General features: G+C 32.6%; 1 pseudogene; it reads left to right on the top strand.

Moving 5' to 3' along the window:
- The first annotated feature begins 1,148 nt into the window (after positions 1 to 1,148).
- On the top strand, positions 1,149 to 6,688 carry LOC129321927 (squamosa promoter-binding-like protein 6; annotated as a pseudogene).
- Positions 6,689 to 7,383: the final 695 nt, after the last annotated feature.

The raw sequence follows: 7,383 nt of genomic DNA, 5'->3' as shown, positions 1-7,383 counted from the left end.
TTACAAATAATTCTGCAAAAATTTTGTAAGAAAACTAACTTTTTTACCAACAAAAAAGTAACTGTTAATAAATTGATGTTTTTTATAATTTGTTTCATGCCAACAACTGATATTACGTGAACTTTGTGATTTCGGCTTCTTTTTGTTTGTTTGTTTTTTTGTTTTCATGTTCCAATGTTTGAAGTTGCAATTAGGCTGGCCTTTGAAGAATTAGAATTTAAATAAATTAGTTTTATTAAATTTAATTATGTTTTAAAGTTTTATTTTGATCAACCTGACCCAACTCTCAAGGCCTTGCCTTATAATTTTTTTTCCAATTTAAAATTTAATTAAAATTTCAAAAAAGTTATTACATTAATTCTAAAAATAAATTAAGTCAATAGACACAACAATAAATTTAAATTTAATAAAAAATTATAATATCATAAAATTAACATCAATAACAATCATACTTTATTAGTATCATCAACTAAATTTTAATGATCTTTATTATCATCAACATCAATATAATTTTATCATTGTACTTATGGAGCCTCATTAGTAAAATATATATAAGCTTTTTATATATTTCTTCTTCATCCTCTTAAAATGAGGTTAAAGTTTTAGAATTAATGTAGTATTTAATTTTTTTAATATTAAAATTTGAAAAAATTATAATAAAGCTTAAAAGGACTCACCGTTTTATCTTAAAGCTTAAAAGGGCCCAAATTATTATTAGAGAGAATGATAAATAAGAATCTTATAAAAATATTAATGTTAAATTAAGATTTTTTAACATTCACGTCCTTAAATTTTAGCACTCCTATCATGTTGTAGTATTAAAATTCTGAATTTGATATTAATTTTTTTATAAAATCCCTACTTATCATTTTCTCTTATTATTTTTATATTCTAAAATAGTAATTTAACCTTACATTTTGCGGGGCTTAAAATATTCAGCTTACCAATCTTTCATAGTTTTCCAGGGGGGGGAAAACAACCTTCCATGGTCCCCGGCTCCAACCTCCGAGCCGCCGCGGCGGTAAATAGAAACAGTTGTTTTGTACAGAAATGGAATTTCCCGATTCTCTCCAAGTCTCAAAAGCTACAAAACACCGCGACATGCTTTTGGGAGTAGTGGAAATCATGTTGACTCATTATATGTCAGATGCAGCATATCTTCTCTCTCTTCCACCACCCTCCTTCACTGTTCACTCTACTTTGCGAAACTACTCACATGGTGCTTCCACCCACATTCTCTCTCTTCAAAGGTACCATTTTTGGCTGCCTTCCCCTCGTCTGTTGGCTTCCTCAGAAACTGAATCCATAAAATGATTAAAAAAATTACAATGGTGGGACTCCCATTTTTTTTTTTACAGCAAATTGTTCATTCTGTCAGTAGAGAAAAGAGCCTTTCGTTTCCACCTTTCTTCATGCGCATTTTTTATTTGTTTCCTTCTTTCCAGTTCTATTCTGGAACACAGTTTCTGGTCCTGGATCTTCAATTTCACTATTGGGATTTCAAATATGATACTAGTTGAAGATATCTAGTCCATCAAATGGGTTTTGATTTGGTTCGTCCTTCTAAAGTTTTCCCCCTTCGGTCCGTACTTTGAAAAAAACTCTTCTGTAAAGTGAATCATCCTGGGAAGTGGTTTGTATTTTGTCTCTGAAATCGAATTAGGATCTTATTGTTGCGGCTTGCTGTTTTCATGGAGAATTTGTGATATTATTTCTGTATATTGCTTTTCTTTTTGTTTTGTATGTGTTTGCTTTTGCATCTGTTGATTTTCTTTCATTGTTCTTATGTAGGTATTATGCATGTTATTAAGTGATTGCTTTTGGATTGTGGTAGGCGTGCACATTCTTGCGTTCTAGCTCCTGCAACTTTAATTCAGCTGTGTGTACACTGTAGTAATGGAATCTTGGAGTTATCTCTCAGAAGAGAAAGGCTGTTTGATTTATGATGACATGGATTTTTCGCTCCAAGCTTTTATGAGAGGGAAAAAAGGCAAGAATCCTTGTAACTTGGAGAGGGATGAATTTGGCTCTTGTGTTGGGGAAGCTAAAAACATGGAAGTTTTTGACCTGGGATTTCATGACTTGTTTCAAAATGAGCTAGATAGAAATCATAGTAAAAGAGTGAATACCTCTGCCATGGAATCATCGTTCATGGAACAAGAATCTCAGCCAATGTTTTAGGTTCTCGAGCTGAATCTAAAAGTCCCAATTCATCACTGGTTGATTTGAAGCTGGGGAGAATAGCAGATTGTAAAGATGCAAGTAGTGGTAAAATTGCAAGCAGAGCTCGGTCTTCTGGCTCGTCAACTCAGACGCCTTTTTGTATAGTTTATGGTTGTAACATGGATCTTAGCTCCTCAAAAGAGTACCACAAAAGGCATAAAGTTTGTGAGGCTCACTCCAAGACAGCCAAAGTTATTGTTAATGGAATTGAGCAGAGGTTTTGTCAGCAGTGTAGCAGGTTAGCATTTTTTTCCTTACAATGAGATGGTCATCTCATAACATCAATATTTTACCATAGATCCTTATATTTGTTGCAGCGGTGCAATTATTGTCATGTGCTTGTCTTTTCATTTGTTAAATTTCTTCTATAATGACTAATAGCAGGCAAGTAACTTTGCTGTTGTTGCAGTCTTTTATGACAATGCAAGTTCTTAGCAATAAAAAATAAAGTTAAAGAATTAAAAGGGGTGATTGCAGCTGGGCGTTGATTGATGTACTTCATCTCATGAAACCCAAATAAAGATTCTTGCTGATGATATCCTGCAAAAACAAGCACCTTGATATCTCATAGTAGTGATTATCACTATTTGCTTATTTTTTATACCACATGCAATTTATTTAAAAAAAAAAAAGACACTGGCTGGCTGACTACTAAAGTACTTAGGGTGTGACTTGAATTTTGGCCATTCACCACATCAAAGGAATCTTTCATTTAATTGCTCAAGAAGAGATGCTTTCCCCCCTCTCCATTTGACTAGCAACATGTGGGTGAAGCTGAAATGTACCGACTTGAAATAGATTCATGCCAAAGATTACATATGATTCTTCTGGGTTCTATTTGTACAATATTCAAGGTTTTCTTTCTCTCTCCTTTAAAAATGTGTTTTAAGCTATGGAAGTACCAATTTAGTTATACTGTAATTAATCTCATCTAATGCACTTTAGTTATGATGTCAGATTGTGCTTCTAGAATGTTGTGTATGGATTAAAATGAATTTTTCTCTTTCCATCCTTGAAATAGGTTCCATTTGCTAGCTGAGTTTGATGAGGGCAAGCGCAGTTGTCGTAGACGTCTAGCTGGACACAATCAACGCAGAAGGAAGCCTCAGTTCGATTACTTATCTGGCAAACCCTACAAGATGCTCCAGTTACATCAAGGTAAGAAAAATACTTTGCTGCTAACATGTTTCAGAAACAGAAAATGAAAAATAGCTGCATCATGCATGCACAAGCTCTCACTGTCCTTCCTCATCTTTTATCTGCTAATTTAGTTGCAGATCATAAATAAATGGGACCATTAATTTGCATACAAGTCATACTTCACATCAATAATTAGAGAAGTTTCCTTATATGGATGTTTTTTCAATGATGATATGGTCTTCTATGACTTGAAAGATTTTATTACTTTTTGTTTTCTTGAATTTGTTTAATAAGGTAATGCCTGTCTCTAATAAATTGTCTCATGCTCACCTCCTCATTATCATGTATAAGTGGAAGAAACTATATTATGGGCTTCAAATAACATCCAATAGAATCATTGCAATCTAACAAAAAATTGAAAAGTGAAGTGTTTTTGGAATTCGAAGCATGAATCTAGTAAATTCAATCACCCATAGTGATTTTTTAGAAGTTGAAACAATTAGATGTATTAATTATATTATGGGCTTTAAATAACATTCAATTGAATCAATGCAATCTAACAAAAATTTGAAAAGTGAAATGTTTTTGGAATTCAAAGCATGAATCTAGGAAATTCAATCACCAATGGTGATTTTTTAGAAGTTGAAACAATTAGATGTATTAACTAAGAAAATTGCAAATTATTATGTGTAGAATAAAGATTTTACTTTAACAGGTGCACAGTATCTGTGTATAGAGAGGCATTTAATGACCAAATAGCTTGTGATTTTATGTGGAGATAGTTGTACCCAGAAGTCACATGAAGTTATAGTTGAATATTCCTTTATTTAATGTGTCTCTTTCCAAATGATTGGTAATTTTTATGATCCTATGGCATAACGGTTTTGTAGCAGGAATCCATGAAGGAAAACAAGTCTTGGGATCTTGCATTTGTTGTTTTCTGAATGTCACGTTTTTGTTTTCCTTTATCACTACAGGAGCATATGTGCATGGGTGTCAATAGCCTCATCAAATGTCAAATATAATTTTATTATTAAGATTTGTCTGAATAGGTTATAACTTTTCCTATAATGTTCTGTGTCAATCGTGAGAATGAACTCATCTATTATAGTAAACTAGACCAAGACTGCATCCTGTCATGAGACATTTATCTTATTATATTTCATATAAACGTGAATAAGTTGTGCCAAAGTTTTGAGTATAATGACTGGGACAAGTTTGTTTATGGAGAAATTTGGTCAACCCAATGATTTTTCTGTAAAATGGGGCTTTTCAAAATAGAATAAAAAAAATCTCCTAGGCTTCTAAACACTTTGGACCACTGAAGGCTGAGGCACCTATAGGTCCTTTAATTTATGTTACAACTCACTCTCTATGGTTGTGGTCCCAGCATATGATATGTAATGTATTAATAATATAATTGTCTGTTCTTTTTTTTTTTGGTAGAAATTGTCAGGTGTTTTATATTCACAGAGGCTTAGAAAACATACAAGAGTTGACTCTTGTTGTTCCTATATCCTGATATTATAGGGAATTGTATGTTTTTCATATTCAAATTCCTTTAGAAGAAATTGAATTGAATGATTAATTTCAAAAAAAAAAAAACAACCTTTACTACTGGAACTATCTTACATTCTGAGGTTGCTTAAGAGTTAAGAACTAACAGGAGTTAAAACAAATTTCTGACGTTTGTTTTCATTGAAAGTACGGCTCAGATTCTTGAGACTGAAAACAAGTTTCTGGTCTTTGTTTTCTTGTTGGAATCAAGTGTTGATGTCTGTTACTGACATTATTATTCTGCTCACTCAATGTTATACTTATACCTGCACTTTCTGACGTTTAAGTGCTGTTGCTGTTTATATTCAATAGAAAAATTAAACAATGAGTGATGAAAAAAATGTAATTTTGAGGATGAAAATGACACCATGTTTGCTATCGAAAAGCCAAAAAAACAAAAAAAACAAAAACAAAACAAAAAAGAAGAAAGGAAAATGACAGTAAAGTCCCAAAAGAGAGAATTAATGGCATTAAGTTCCCAACAAAATTGTTTAAAAAATGAGTTGCAAATATTGATTCAATACATTTATAATTTAACTTTTTTATTTATAATTGGACCTCCTGAATTTTAAAATATTTCATTATTTGAATAAATACATGCTGCAACTTATTTTTAAGTAAATTTTATCGGGACCTAACTGTCATTAATTTCTTCTTTTGGGACTTAATGGTCATTCTTCCCAAAAAAAAAAAACATCATGTTGAATAGCATTATGAGAACAAAACTGTCAGTGTATCATCTTATTTTTCTTATACTATCATTCAAATTCAAAACATCAAGAACACTGCTTTAAGGGCTTCACCACTGAGCCCAAATATGCGAGTAATACTTTTTCACCTTTTGTAACCAATATGTGGGCAAATAAATATTCATAAGCAAATGATGTACCTTGATCTTGATCTTATTGATTTCTCTTACTGACACTGAATGAGTTTTCAGGGTCCAAATGTCATCTGGAGGCTTCATTCCAGAAGAGACCCCAGTTTGCCTCACAAGACATGATCAGTAGAGGCATTTTGCATGAACAACAACATATCACACCCAGTCAGGAGGAGTTGTCTACGGCCTCAAACGCGAGCTGTGCTCTCTCTCTTCTGTCAGTTCAATCACGGAACCTTTCATGCCGCCGCCCGGCAGCAAGGCCGGGAGCTACTAGTTCCCATGCTAGTCATGCAAGCCACAGTGATGAACAAGTTTCCAAAATACATCTGGGCATTACCTCTCTGACTAGTTATGTACAAAATGAGTCATCATCACATGGATTGAGGTCCATGGAAGCTGTCAAGAATGGGTCCATATTGAATCATGCCAAACACTATCTTCCACCTGAGGATGGAGCCACTGTTGATCTACTCCAATTGTCTTCACATCTTCAAAGAGTGGAGCATCAGAGGAATTCATTTCTTCAGTGAGGCTTTGAAAGGGTTCATGGAGATGTAAGCCTCTGTGTGTGTTTGTGGTTATTAGTTATATATAGATACCTGTTTCATTGGTTTATGGTGATCAATGATGATGGGTAGGAAGTTAGGGAAGCTTGAAACTTCATAGTGGTGAGGCCATTTTTGTTTGAGATGGACAAACTAGTGTAATTTCTTTGCCCTGGAATGGATGACTATTCAAAGTCTAAATTCCAGCTTATTTCTGTTCTCTTGCTTTCAGGGGAAAAAAGATATTTTTTATTGTGCCAATATGTGTGTGTGCGTGCGTGCGTCCAGTTGACGCGACTTCAATTTTGATATTAACGTGAAGAGTTTTATTTATAAGCAATCTATAAGTAATTTTGTAAGTAGTTTTTTAGCCGTGAGATTTTCACTGTAATTTTTTATGATTGCTAAGAATGGAACTTACCTGAATGTTTTGATATTGAAAATGATATAGGGCTCATTTGGTTATTAAAAAAGAATGAAGGGAAATGGATTGAAAAAATAAATGTAAAAATAAAATGATCAGAGGAGATAAGTGAGCACATTCATAAGAGGGATAATTTAGTTCATAAAGTTTGAAATCATGATTTATAAAAATTTAGGAGGGTGTAATAATTCTTATATTTATAATATATATTAATGAATTTTATCCTACTTTTTATGAAAGAAAGGTAATTCAGTTTATTTTTATCTTGATTTTTTTAATCAATTCCATTCATTTTATTCTAATAACCAAATGTGACTATAGAGATGTGTAATGTTTGTTATACTTATAATGGTTATCTATCGAACATTACTTGTCATTTTTGTTAATTTGTTTAGGGATATAAGATACACGGTAACGCTAAGCTATGACTTTTTTTTTTTTTTTGTGTAATATTAAGACAAAAGTTAATGGAAACATAAAGTGAACGTCACAAAGCTATGACTGGGGAGCATGTGAATATAAAACCATTCTCGAAGCATTAATATCATTTGTTGTCATTAATATTCATAGAGAATCCTTAAAGTTTCATTAATTTTTTTTTGGTAATCATC

The sequence above is a fragment of the Prosopis cineraria genome, unplaced genomic scaffold, assembly GCF_029017545.1.
Source record: "Prosopis cineraria cultivar Desert tree isolate PC_DT_omini unplaced genomic scaffold, ASM2901754v1 PC10, whole genome shotgun sequence".
Taxonomy (NCBI): domain Eukaryota; kingdom Viridiplantae; phylum Streptophyta; class Magnoliopsida; order Fabales; family Fabaceae; genus Prosopis; species Prosopis cineraria.
The sequence above is the reverse complement of the archived record's forward strand: the minus strand, read 5'-3'. Positions and strand labels throughout refer to the sequence as shown.